Genomic DNA, 14,362 nt, shown 5'->3' with positions numbered 1-14,362 from the left:
AAAAAAAAAAATCTACGTTCTTCCCCAAAAACAGATTGTCGTTTTGCTATGTTTCAGTAGCTATATAGCTAGCGAAAATACCTAATAAACCCAAATTTATAACAGTTCTTAATTAATGGTGGTCAGACGCATCTGTGAAGCTAGCCACATTAAGGATTAGCCACAACAGTTAGCCTTCAAAATCATTGTATTAATTTACATCATTGTCAATTACATACTTTTATTTTGAAGGCAAACTGCAAATTCCACTACTGTGCCTAATCTTTATTGTGGCTAGCTTCTCAACAACCTGCTCGAGCCTCACTAGCCACTTGAAGCTAGCTGGCTGCTTATAAGGTTAGCTTTGGGCAACAGGGTTAAGTAACTGGCTAGCTACCGGTATTTATGAATTAAAGTTCAATAGGCGAACAAGTGGCTATGCACAAGATTCCTAAATCATTGCTAAGAATAATGAAAATGACTGCATTTTCTACTGGTCATTGTTTTCAGGCTGGTGCTAGCTAGGTTCCAAGCTAAAGCTAGCTACCCCAGAATTTGCGGTCGAACAAGTAATGCCTTATTACCAATGCGGTATTGTAAACACAATCGTCCGTGGCCAGTGTGCGCTTGTTTGCAGACTTCTGTTGTACAGCTTTGACAGTACTACTGATAGTGGTGGCGCTTGGCTTGCACGTGCAAATTCAGAAAACACAGTCTATAATATAACTTATTTGACATGCATCTTTTTTTGACACGCAAAGACTCAAACGGCATTCCACAGTATGGAGTGAGGCTAATAGCAGTGACTATTACTGTGTAACTCCAGTAGGGCAACATGTGTACTGGTGCTCGACCAGTCGGCGAAAGCCAACTTCACACAAAACAGAGAATGGTTGATTGTCAAGGGCAATGATTTGCATTATCCTGGCATTAATGGATTTCGCCTGAGTTGTCTCACTGAAAATGTCTTTATTTTTTTTATTAAAGTTTTATTAAGTTCTTGTTTTTCAATCAACCAACAAAACACATTACACATTCACAGATGTGACAGGCTTAAAAAAAAATACATAAAATATAACACATTTGAAAAATGAAAAATACAACTAAAATGAAAGATTAAGAAAAATATGTGGTTTTATTTGACTTTATCTATTTATTTTCCTTGAGGCCAATAATTCATTTTTTAGGTTTTACAGTACCTTACACAACATGTATTTGCGCATTTCCCTAGTCACCCCGTTCACTCTGTCCAGTTTGAAATATAGTTGAATAGTGGAGACCAGAGTCTATCAAACTTGGGCTGTCTCTTGTGGAGGTCATAAGTGAGCTTTTCAAGAGGAAGAAAGTCAACAATCTGGTTAATCCACATTTTTAAATGTAGGGGGGGTATTAGAGGCCCACAATAGAAGAATACATTTCTTAGCAAAGTATGTAATAGTCATAAGCAAAGTCCTGCTGGGCATTAAGAAGATACACAGGGTCATATCAAACTGTACCTCTAGTATGTTCTGTGCAGCAGTATGTATAGAATCTGGCAATCTCTCTACAGCTCCAAAATACATGCATATAGGTTCCACTTTCAGAGGTACATCTTTTACAGTTAGGAGACATATCTGTTTTCATTCTATGGAGTCTAAAAGTAGTATAATAAAATTTGTACAAACATTTATAATTAGATTCTTTCATTTTTACATTGGTAGAGGAGCAGTATACCCTGTCACAAACCTCCGCACATAACTCATCACTGATAGTCAGACCAAGGTCCTTTTCCCCAGATTATTTTCAAAGGAGTAAAGGAGGAGCCTCGTTTCTCAGAAAGGAGTCTATAGATGTAAGATATTTTGCCTTTAATGGATTGTGCTGTGACAAGAAGGGTTTCAACTTCATTCAACTGAATGAAACCTCCTTCTAAACCTCTTGGAGGTAAATGAGGAAATTACATGTCTAATTTGAGAATATATATTTTTTTTAATGGGATCTTGGCACATCGAATTCCCTGCAGAGCTCTTGAAAGGATTTCAGTGTAGTGGTTTTCTGATGAAATAGGTCTGAAAAGGTAGAGTATGCCAAAGATTAAAGTTGGCATCCCTCGGGGCTTTTGGCAAGTCTGGGTTGCCTACTATAGGCGAGTGAGAACATATTGGGAGGAAATGCCCAGGTATTTCTTAGTCACTCCACGCTAGTAGGGTGCTGTAAATCAAAGGTTTTGGCTGTTGCCCACTTCACTAAAGTTATTAATGAATATAATTGAGCTTAAGGGGCGGCAGCATAGCCTAGTGGTTAGAGCGTTGTACTAGTAACCATAAGGTTGCGAGTTCAAACCCCCGAGCTGACAAGGTACAAATCTGTCGTTCTGCCCCTGAACAGGCAGTTAACCCACTGTTCCCAGGCAGTCATTGAAAATAAGAATATGTTCTTAACTGACTTGCCTGGTTAAATAAAGGTAAAATTAAAATAAAACAAATTAAAGGCAATGAATCACAGGATTGGGCTTCTATTTGAATCCTTGTTGACTCGTCTGTTTGTGATCCATGTTAGCATGTTGCGGATTTGGGCAGACCAGTAGTACAATTGGAGGGAAGGGCAAGACCACCCTTAGATTCAGGTTTCGATAGAGTGGAAAACTTGATCCTAGGTTTTTTTATTACCCCATATAAATTTGGTGATGCTTTGGTTAGTTGTTTTGAAGATGGAAACTGGGAGATAGCATGGGAGGATCTGAAATAAGTAGTTCAGTCTAGGGAGGACGTTCATACGGATGACATTAATTCTTCCAACTAAGCTAATTGGGAGGGAGATCCAGGTTTGGAGATCGTTCTTGATTCGATCCAGGAGTGGAAGATAATTTTCCTTAAAAAGGTTATTCAGATCTGGTGTTATGAAGATCCCGAGGTATTGAAACCCCTGTGTTTTCCATTGGAAAGGACATAGTGTCTTCATAGAGCTGGTAAGTGTAATATTGAGAGGGCAGACAGTGGATTTGTTCAAATTGATCTTATAACCTGAAAACTTGCCATACTGAGCAATTGTGTCTAAAAGAGGGAGGGATTTCTCAGGGTTGGATGTGTAGAGCAAGACATCATCCGCGTAAAGCGAAATCTTGTGCTGCAGGCCGCCTGCAGAAACACCCATAATACTTGGATTGCTTCTTATCAGCTCTGCCAGAGGCTCCGCCCCCAACAAGTAGAGCAGGGGGGACAGCGAGCACCCTCGTCTTGTGCCCCGTTCCAGAGGGAATCTGTCAGAGTTCAGTACATTAGTAGTGACCATGGTATTTGGATGAGAGTATAGTGATTTGACCCATTTAATAAAATTTTGGCCCATAATTCAACTTTTCTAAGACTAAAAACAGAAAACTCCATCCTGTCAAACGCCTTCTCGAACAGTAATCGAACTTTAGTGCAAGTCGTCGCTGGGTAAAAGTGGATAGTAGTTACAGCTGCGTTCACAAAAGGAAAATAAATGGTGTACATAAAAGAATAATCTCTGAACACCCCAGCCGAGTTCCCAAACAACTCGACACATCCCGTTGGATCTATTACCCACCCGCTCAGTCTCAATTCTGTGTTCCGAATAAAACAAAAACCGGGAACAGTTAGCAACGCACAACGTCTCCCTCTCCCCACCAAAGAAATGCCTCATCCTCTCCACCCCGCATTGAGTAAATGACACAGTTGCCTTCATCCAGACCACACTAAAAGAGGGGAGGAAAATAAAGTCAATAGCCCAGCCTACATATACCTCCTCCAAGGGACATAGGGAACGCCAAGTAATAATAGCAACAAAAAAAACAGGGAAATAAAAGTAGGCTGACACATTAGTAGGAGAAAGGAAAATAAATATAAATTGGACAGCTATAATGACATTTAGGGCGTGGGTCTCTGGATATGGGCTATATGTTGTCTTACCTCCTTTAGTAATGGCATTAATCGCATTTAGTCATTGGTCCGTTTCTCATTGACCAGGATTGTCTTTAAAAAAAAAACGTTTTGCCTCGTTGGGAGTTTTGAAGTGTCGCAAGGCTCCTTGGTGAAGAATCCTGAGCTCGTTTGGGCATTTGAATCCCCTGAAGATGCCTCGGTCAATTGAGTATTTCTTCACTTTGTCAAACTCTCGGCGCTTTTGGCGTATTCCAGCTGACAGGTCCTGGTGTAAAGCGGGTTTGGCATTTCCCACTGTGATGGTGTTGTTTCTCGCAGCCTGTAGGACTCGTTCCTTGTCGGTGAATCTCAGGAAACGTATGGTGATTGGGCGCGGTGGTTGTCTGGCTGCTGGTGGGGGCCTCAGTGCTCGGTGAGCTCTCGAGTTCTATGGGCCTGTCGGTGGACAGGTGGAGCCACTCGGGAAGATTGTCTTGCAGGTAGCGGATCAGTGGCATGTTTCCCCCCTTCTTTTTCACCCAGATTGAATAGAACACAATTATTCCTTCGCCCCCTGTTTTCCAGGTCCTCTGTTTTCTCTTCTAGATGCTTTATTTTCTTTTTAGCATATGCTATTGTTTCCATGGCATCTGTCAATGTTTTCCATGGATAGGATTCGCCCCTCTGCCTCAACCATAATCGCAGGGCGTCTGGACATCTTGTTGATGTCAGGCAAAGCGTTTTCCAGGATCGTCACCTTGCCCCCTATCGCACTGAGCTGAGAGTTAATGGAGGAGTGAGAGGTTGGCATTCGTTGTGCCTCGGGGGGGGGGGTTCTCTTGCTCCTGGCTAATGGCGCTAGTTTTCTCTGAAGCTAGCTTCTTCCATCGCTAATGCTCGAGTCCCTGTAAAAATGTCACCTGTAGTGTCTCCTTTTGTAGCCGCCATGATTTTTTCTTACCAAAGCTAAATGAGTTTGAACTTGGAGTGGAGGTAAGATTAGGAATTGGAAACTACTTGTGCGGAGCTCTTAGTTCATGCGGCCATCTCGTTCAAGGATCACGTGATCCCCCCCGTCATACTATTTTTAACGGCTGCTCAAATTTTTGACTGCTCAAGCCACACAGGAGACATTGCGGGCTAGGTTAGGAATAATGTGTTGCACGTGGCATTATTACGTTACATAGGTATGCACTGTTGCATAGACATTGGTTTTTAACATCGGCGTTAAACTAGACATCGGGCCGATACCAATGTTGGCACTTTTAGCTAATATCGGCCTATTCCGATATATCGTGCATCCCTAGTTATTTTAGATTACTACACCTAGCTATATAGTTAGCTAATTACAGCTACTGAAACAGATGTTTTGCTACGTTTTTGGGGAAGAACAGTTTGCATCCATGAGCTAGCTAGCCTTTTAATTTTTATGACCAGCACTTTAGGTGCCCGAGACAACCAGCATCATAGCATATGTATTGATGAAACGTTGTGACATGAAATATGAGTGAGTGTAATAACCACATTTTTTTAAACGTACGTGTTAAATTGTGACGTGCAGTCATTCAGGTCCTGATGGGTCAACCGGCTTATTTGACACATCAAAAAAAGTGTATCTTTGACAAACAAAGACCTAAACGGCATTCTATAGAAATCCTGGGTGAGAATGAACCAACTGAACAACCAAACAGCACAGCAAGCAAGTGAAAGAAATAGGTTTGGATTGTTTTACTGGTAATAGGGAAATACGTAAATACCAAAAAAATAACTTGCGTGTGTAACCTTTATTTAACTAGGCAAGTCAGTTAAGAACAAATTGTTAATTACAATGACAACCTACCCCAGACCACTTGTGCGCCGCCCTATGGGACTCCAATCAGTCAGATGTGATACAGTCTGGATTCGAACCAGAGCCTGTAGTGACACCTCTTGCATTGAGATGCAGTGCCTTAGACCGCCGCATCCATGTGTGTGTTTCAACTATGCAACTGTACTAGAACACTTAAAAGGCCCCTAAAATTGTAAATAAAAATCGGTGTTGTTTCTTTTGCCAAGAAAAATATCAGAATCGGCCAAAAATGTTATATCGGTGGATAACTAATCTTGATAGCATGTCTTGTTTTGACGTGTTAACTTATTAGCATAGACGTGAAATATGTCTCAAATTTACTAACTTTGAGACTAAATATAACTCACATGTCAATCTTTTACCCCAAAGTTGTGGATGAATTGGTTGTTGCTAAAAAACCCACGTGTCTATATCCAAGCCATATTGATGGAGAATGGTGATATCGTACAGGCCACGAATACAAATCAGTTCCCTCAAACCTTGATATTGAGATACCAATGGCGTGCTGTTCTGTTGCACAAGACTTGATTCAACCCTGAATTGAATTGCTAAATTTAAAAAGCAAATGCCCAATTTCACAAGATAAAACGCTGCAGTTTGAAATTAAGAAAATCTAGATATTTATATTTGTCTTCTAATAGAGTGGAGGTGAGAATGCCAGGGAGGTTGAAATTAACAGCTTAGCGGGGGTTCCAATTTTATTTAACCTTTTTTGATTCACGCAATGCATCCTCAGATCCTCAAAAAGTTCTACAGCTGCACCACCGAGAGCATCCTCCTGACTGCCTGGTATACAACTGCTCGGCATCCGACTGCAAGGCACTACAGAGGGTAGTGTGTATGGCCCAGGCAGTCAGGAGTCAGTACATGATGAAATCTCGCGTCTTGTGACGGCCGGCCGCCCAACAACCTGCCCGCTTGACCCTATCCCCTCCTCTCTTCTCCAGACCATTTCCGGAGACCTTCTCCCTTACCTCACCTCGCTCATCAACTCATCCCTGACCGCTGGCTACGTCCCTCCCGTCTTCAAGAGAGCGAGAGTTGCACCCCTTCTGAAAAAACCTACACTCGATCCCTCCGATGTCAACAACTACAGACCAGTATCCCTTCTCTCTTTTCTCTCCAAAACTCTTGAGCGTGCCGTCCTTGGCCAGCTCTACCGCTATCTCTCTCAGAATGACCTTCTTGATCCAAATCAGTCAGGTTTCAAGACTAGTCATTCAACTGAGACTGCTCTTCTCTGTATCACGGAGGCGCTCCGCACTGCTAAAGCTAACTCTCTCTCCTCTGCTCTCATCCTTCTAGACCTATCGGCTGCCTTCGATACTGTGAACCATCAGATCCTCCTCTCCACCCTCTCCGAGTTGGGCATCTCCGGCGCGGCCCACGCTTGGATTGCGTCCTACCTGACAGGTCGCTCCTACCAGGTGGCGTGGCGAGAATCTGTCTCCTCACCACGCGCTCTCACCACTGGTGTCCCCCAGGGCTCTGTTCTAGGCCCTCTCTTATTCTCGCTATACACCAAGTCACTTGGCTCTGTCATAACCTCACATGGTCTCTCCTATCATTGCTATGCAGACGACACACAATTAATCTTCTCCTTTCCCCCTTCTGATGACCAGGTGGCGAATCGCATCTCTGCATGTCTGGCAGACATATCAGTGTGGATGACGGATCACCACCTCAAGCTGAACCTCAGCAAGACGGAGCTCCTCTTCCTCCCGGGGAAGGACTGCCCGTTCCATGATCTCGCCATCACGGTTGACAACTCCATTGTGTCCTCCTCCCAGAGCGCTAAGAACCTTGGCGTGATCCTGGACAACACCCTGACGTTCTCAACTAACATCAAGGCGGTGTCCCGTTCCTGTAGGTTCATGCTCTACAACATCCGCAGAGTACGACCCTGCCTCACACAGGAAGCGGCGCAGGTCCTAATCCAGGCACTTGTCATCTCCCGTCTTGATTACTGCAACTCGCTGTTGGCTGGGCTCCCTGCCTGTGCCATTAAACCCCTACAACTCATCCAGAACGCCGCAGCCCGTCTGGTGTTCAACCTTCCCAAGTTCTCTCACGTCACCCCGCTCCTCCGCTCTCTCCACTGGCTTCCAGTTGAAGCTCGCATCCGCTACAAGACCATGGTGCTCGCCTACGGAGCTGTGAGGGGAACGGCACCGCAGTACCTCCAGGCTCTGATCAGGCCCTACACCCAAACAAGGGCACTGCGTTCATCCACCTCTGGCCTGCTCGCCTCCCTACCACTGAGGAAGTACAGTTCCCGCTCAGCCCAGTCAAAACTGTTCGCTGCTCTGGCCCCCAATGGTGGAACAAACTCCCTCACGACGCCAGGACAGCGGAGTCAATCACCACCTTCCGGAGACACCTGAAACCCCACCTCTTCAAGGAATACCTAGGATAGGGTAAGTAAGGGTAAGTAATCCTTCTCACCCCCCTTCTCACCCCCCAACAAGATTTAGATGCAAGTGGCTGTTCCACTGGTTGTCATAAGGTGTATGCACCAATTTGTAAGTCGCTCTGGATAAGAGCGTCTGCTAAATGACTTAAATGTAAATGTAATCACTGGGACCAAGCTTCCTGCCATCCAGGACCTCTATACCAGGCGGTGTCAGAGGAAGGCCCTAAAAATTGTCAAAGACTCCAGCCACCATAGTCAGACTGTTCTCTCTGCTACTGCACGGCAAGCGGAACCATAGCGCTAAGTCTAGGTCCAAGAGGCTTCTAAACAGCTTCTACCTCCAAACCATAAGACTCCCGAACAGCTAAACAAATGGCAACCCATACTATTTGCATTGCCTCCCCTGCTATTCTGTTTATTATCTATACATAGTCACTTCACCCCTACCTACATGCACATATTACCTCGACTAACCGGTGCCCCTGCACATTGTACTAGCACCCCTGGTATAAAGCCTCACTAGTTATTTTACTGCTGCTCTAATTATTTGTTATATTTATTTTGTATTTTTCTTAATCAATTTTCTTAAAAACTGCATCGTTGGATAAGGGCTTGTAAGTAGGCATTTCACTGTAATGTCTACACCTGTTGTATTCGGCACATGTGACAAATACAATTTGACCGAGGCCTACTGCCACCAAAACGCATTACAGAGGAACATAACAGCCATGAGTAAAAGCCCCAACTGGAAGGAAAGGGAGAATGACATTGCAAAAAAGGGGGTCAACTTAATGCAAGAATCAGATACTAGTCACTCTTAAATTATGGCTGACATTCATTAATGCACTTCCAAATTAAAGTCATATTGTATTATATGCAAAAAATAAAATATAATTTGATTCTGCAACAGGCAACTTTGAGATTCCATATTATATACACTGAACAAAAATATAAAAATGTGTTTTTCACAAGCTGAAAAATTAGATCCCAGAAATGTTCCATATGCACAAAAAGCTTAGTTCTCAAATTTTGTGCACCAATTTGTTTACATCCCCATTAATGAGCATTTCTCTTTTACCAAGATAATCCATCCACCTGACAGGTGTGGCATATCAAGAAGCTGATTAAACAGCATGATCATTACACAGGTGCCCCTTGTACTGGGACCCCCAAAAAAATTAACGCTAAAATGTGCAGTCACAAGACAATGCCACTGATATCTCAAAATTTGAAGGAGCGTTAAATTGGCTTATTGACTGCAGGATTGTCCACCAGAGCAGTTTTCATCCCTCCAGCGTAAACAGCATCCAACGTAATTTTAAAGTATTTGGTGTTAAGTCCAACTGGCCTCAACCACGTGTAACAACGCCAGTCCAGGACCTCCACACTCATCTTCTTAACCTGCGGGACCGTCTGAGACCAGCCACTCGGACAGGTGATGGAACTGTGCTTTTGAACTAAAGAAATTCTGCACAAACCTTCTCAGGGAAGCTCATCGGTGTGCTAGTCGTCCTCACCGGGTCTTGACCTGACAGCAGTTTGGCGTTGTAACAGACTTCCATGGGCAAATGCTCACCTTTGATGGCCACTGGCACACTGGAGAAGTGTGCTCATGGATTAATACAGGTTTCAAATGTACCGGGCAGGTGGTATTGTGTGGGCAACCGGTTTGCTGATGTCAACATTGTGAATGGAGTGCCCCAGAGAGGCGGTGGGGTTATGGTATGGGCAGGCATAAGCTACGGACAACTAACACAGTTGCATTTTATTGATGGCAATTTTAATGCACAGAGATACCGTGACGAGATCCCGAGGCCCATAACCGTGCCCTTCATCTGCCGCCACCACCCCATGTTTCAGCATAATGCAAGGCCCCAATTCCTGGAAGCTGAAAATGTCCCCGTTCTTCAATGGCCTGCATATTCACCAGACATGGCACCCATTGGGCATGTCTATTTATTTTGCTCCTTTGCACCCCATTATTTTTATTTCTACTTTGCATATTGTTCCACTGCAAATCTTCCATTTCAGTGTTTTACTTGCTATATTGTATTTACTTTGCCACCATGGCCCTTTTTTTGCCTTTACCTCCCTTATCTCACCTCATTTGCTCACATCGTATATAGACTTGTTTCTACTGTATTATTGACTGCATGTTTGTTTTACTCCATGTGTAACTCTGTGTTGTTGTATGTGTCGAACTGCTTTGCTTCATCTTGGCCAGGTCGCAATTGTAAATGAGAACTTGTTCTCAACTTGCCTACCTGGTTAAATAAATAAAAATGTTTGGGATACTCTGGAATGATGTGTATGACAGCGTGTTTCAGGTCCTGCCAATATATCCAACAACTTCACAGAGCCAATGAAGAGTGGGACAACTTTCCACTGCATTGAGGCAAATGTTAGTCCCACCAGATACAGACTGGTTCTGATTCACGCAACTACCCTTTTATATATATTTTTTAAATTAGGGAGCCAATTTGTTTTCAGCACTGATTTCCATGACTGATCAAACCTTGTTCTCTCATGCATCTCATCACTATGCAGCAGACAGACATATGGTGAGCAATATTTTGGAACATCAAATCACAATAAAATCTCAGTATGGAATCACAATACATATCGAATCACATTACATATAGTATCAGCAGCTCAGTATCGTGATAATATCATAGAGGTCTGTGGCAATTCCCAGCCCTAGAGTCAACACAGTAAGATGGTAGGTAGACAAACATGCTGATTTGTAAACAAGATTCCTGCTTCCATTAATTAGCTAAGCATTTCTTTAAGCAAAGTATCACCATCAATGATTCACTAAAGATCCTACGCAAATCCACATGAGCAATATCCAATGAAATATGGCACAATGACAAATTAATATTTCAGGCCTTGCATTCTAAGTAAAAAAAATAATCATAGGCTACATCACAGTAACGTTCCAGAAACTCACCTACAATAAACACGCGAGTTTAAGTAAATGCTCATGTTAAGAGTCGAGGGGACTCAAAGATGGAATTTGAACAGACTTATTTCGTGAGTTGATTATGATGCACGTCTTAAAACATTTGAAATCTGATAAACTAGCTACATGTTCTTCACGCCCGATGTATGCCGTCACTCATGTTAAGACCCAATTTAAATGCGATATTGATCATAAAATAAGAATACAATTGGCAAGCTCGCAAGGCCATCTTTGCCAGGCCTTCTCTGACTCCGTCCTAGTCTTTATTTATTCGCCCCAACTGACAATTAGTGTTTTACCATGTTCCACTGTAGTCATGTACAATACAGTTAATTACTATAATAGCTGTCATTATAACTAGCTTTTATTAGCCTACACTAATTTCAAGCTCGTTTTACAAAGCGGCCTTCATGCTGACGTAGTTAGCACCAGCTAGGTGGTTAGCAAACCCAGTCCCGTAATTTCAATTTGACAGTAAAGTTAGCTACCAATAAACAAAGAGCCTAGTATGGCACCTTCCAGATTGTAAAGCGATAACGTATGACTTAGCTAAAATGTCTGGTTATTAATGTAAAAATACATTTAAGTCCGCAAATAACATGTTAGCTAGCTATGTATGAATGTAAGATGAGCTGTGACATGAAAATGCGTAGTTGGTGGACTGTTGTCCTAAACATTCAGCTAACGTTAAAGACAACCGCACAAAAACATGTAGTTAAAAAAAAAAAACTTAACCACCTCAAAGGTAATGGCTAGCTAATCTAAATAACAATTGTCTAATCTTTCCATCGAAAATGGCAACATCGGTAGGACTAACGTTAACTTCACACCAGAGCAAGCTTGCTAACGTTAACTAGCTTTCTTGTTAGGACAGGCTAGCTACGTTAATTTAATAGTTGTTCAAATGGGATGTCAGACGAACTACATCCAACGATATTCACACGGCATTAACTAACGTTAATCTGGTCATTTAAGTTTTGTATTTAGCTGACGTTAGCTAGCTAACAGAATCTAGTTACATAGCTAACGGTAGTTCGCTGGCTAGTTTTGATAATTATTGTATCGCCTCAGTAATTTGCCAGCTGTCTACGTGTAAGAAACGCAAGGTTTAAAAGTAACGTTAGCTATGTAGCTAGCTGAACAAGCGTTTACTTGATTAGTAATGGCTAGCCAAATGGGAAGCTAACGTTTCTTGCCGCTAGTTAGCAATGTTAAATTAGTTACCTGCTTACTTTCTAGCCTGACGTTATAAATTACTGTAGTTAGCTAACGTTAGCTCTATTAAATGGGGAATGCCATATTCAATAACACGATAACTTTTACACACAAGTTGCAAGGTGGTAGCCAGCTAACGTTAGCCGCTTTTTAATATTATGTTAGATACTAACGTTACACGTTGACCTTAACCCGACCAATATCGGGTTAGGTAAGTTAGCTAAAAAGTTAGTGTTAACCGGCTAACAAATGTCGCTAACTTCGACAATTGCTAACGTCGTTAGCTATATAGCGAGGTACCTATAGCTGGTAGCCAACCAACTAGCTAAAATGTTTGTTTCGCCGACTGGCTAACCGTATGACATTTCCAATTCAAGAGTTATTGTTTGGTTAGCGAGCTTATTTTGTTGCACTAGCTACCTATGTTTATGGAAGAGAAATTGCAACACGAAATGGCCTCTGAACCTTCTTTGCTGCTTGCATCACACAGAGAAAGCAGGAACAGGATTCGAGAGATGACAATTGGAAACCATATTTTTTTCGCGAGACGGATACTCCATTCCTCACAAGTATTTCAGTCTTATATTATCAATGAGGCCCCCCAAACTACTCAATAAGACGCCACTGAACGTTAAATATATTATGTTATTACCTATTTGTTCCAGTGTTGTAGTTGTAACAGACAGTGCACCAACTCCACTCTCTCAGCCTTCACATCAGCTGAGGTACCTGCAACTGCAATATACCTCCGCTCTAAAGTGCCCCATTCTTCCGCTCGGAACTACTTTCAATTTAGATTATAAAGTCGACAATGAAACAAGCCTGCGCCAAATAAATACACGTATTCAATAACAATTTACTGAATGTATTTACTATTGTCTACAGTTGTGTTCAGAAAATGTACAATTATATTTCACAGTAGGATAGCGACGAAATATTAATCCGCTGGGTCGTGACCCCCTAATCCAACTGTTTTCTCGAAAATATACATGACATTGTGGGTTGATCATTATTTTATTTATATACTTAAATGATCAATCACTCAATATACAGTTGCGAACAGAATTCGCTTTCATTGTCACACAAAATATTTCGCTGTTGTTTTCTCTCCGTTGTCATAGAAACTCTTTAGCGTCTAAAAATGGCGTCTTTATTTGGCAAGCAAGTGTTTGAAATAAATGGCCCCCTCCTTCAAGATATATTTTTCAGCTTACTGTCACTTAAACTGAGATAAATTATATTTTATCACCCATTTGATATGTATCTTGGGATTGCTGAGAGTTAAAAACAGATAGTCAACTTTATCAGCTCAATGCTGGACCGTGCCTGTGGAGAAAGGCTACATCAAGACAGCAGCCAACACTGTATTTGGTAGTGTTGCTCTCCATTGACATGATTGTACTTTTAAATGCTACATATCAACCTTATGTATCTGACATTTCTTTCTGCGAGTAACTTTTCTGTTTCAACATGCTTTGAACATAGATTAAATGCAAGCCTCTGATGATTGGAGAGAACTGAGTTGTATAACCGGCCTATTTATTTTTTAATTTCTCTTCAAGTGATATGGAGATCGTGGAAGATTTCTTTGCGGATTGAATTCAAGGGTGCTGCACCTGGAGAAAATAAGATGACCCACGATGACCATTTGCATGATTCCCACATGCAGTGTAAGGTTTCCATTACAAGTCTCTGCCATGAAACTCTTTAAGCCTACATCAGCTACTGCATTTGTTTTTGTGTAGATACACGTGGTTCTGTTGGTGTCTTGAAAAGTTCACTGCCCTGAGTAGGTATGTACTACTCCTTCTCTAGAACAGGTAGGTGTGGTGTTTGGCCAGCAGATTTTACAGTGCACCCAAGCACTGTGCCATGGGAACTTTGATTACCTGGAGCGCCTGCCCAATAACTTACTGCTCCAAATCCTGGCCTTCTTGGAACTGAAGGACGTTGCACTGCTGGCACAGACCACAAAGAGGTTCCACAAGGTGAGCCTGGGCTTTACAAACCCAAAGGACAGGTTTCTCAGATGAAAATGAAATCTACTCCTGGGAAAAGATTCATATTAAGATAATTTCCATTTT

The 14,362-nt window shown here is 42.2% G+C and overlaps 1 protein-coding gene across 2 annotated transcripts in view; it reads right to left on the bottom strand.

Annotated features, from left to right (window-relative positions):
• Positions 1 to 13,041, bottom strand: part of LOC118397311 (E3 ubiquitin-protein ligase TRIP12) — a 53,839-nt gene extending 40,798 nt beyond the window's left edge. For both annotated transcript variants that reach the window (XM_035791945.2, XM_035791946.2), the window contains exon 1: positions 12,931 to 13,041. The gene's annotated coding sequence lies outside the window, so the exon portion shown is untranslated. The remainder of the gene's footprint in view (positions 1 to 12,930) is intronic.
• Positions 13,042 to 14,362: the final 1,321 nt, after the last annotated feature.

The sequence above is a fragment of the Oncorhynchus keta genome, chromosome 18, assembly GCF_023373465.1.
Source record: "Oncorhynchus keta strain PuntledgeMale-10-30-2019 chromosome 18, Oket_V2, whole genome shotgun sequence".
Lineage (NCBI taxonomy): Eukaryota > Metazoa > Chordata > Actinopteri > Salmoniformes > Salmonidae > Oncorhynchus > Oncorhynchus keta.
This window is presented reverse-complemented; position numbering and strand designations above follow the sequence as displayed.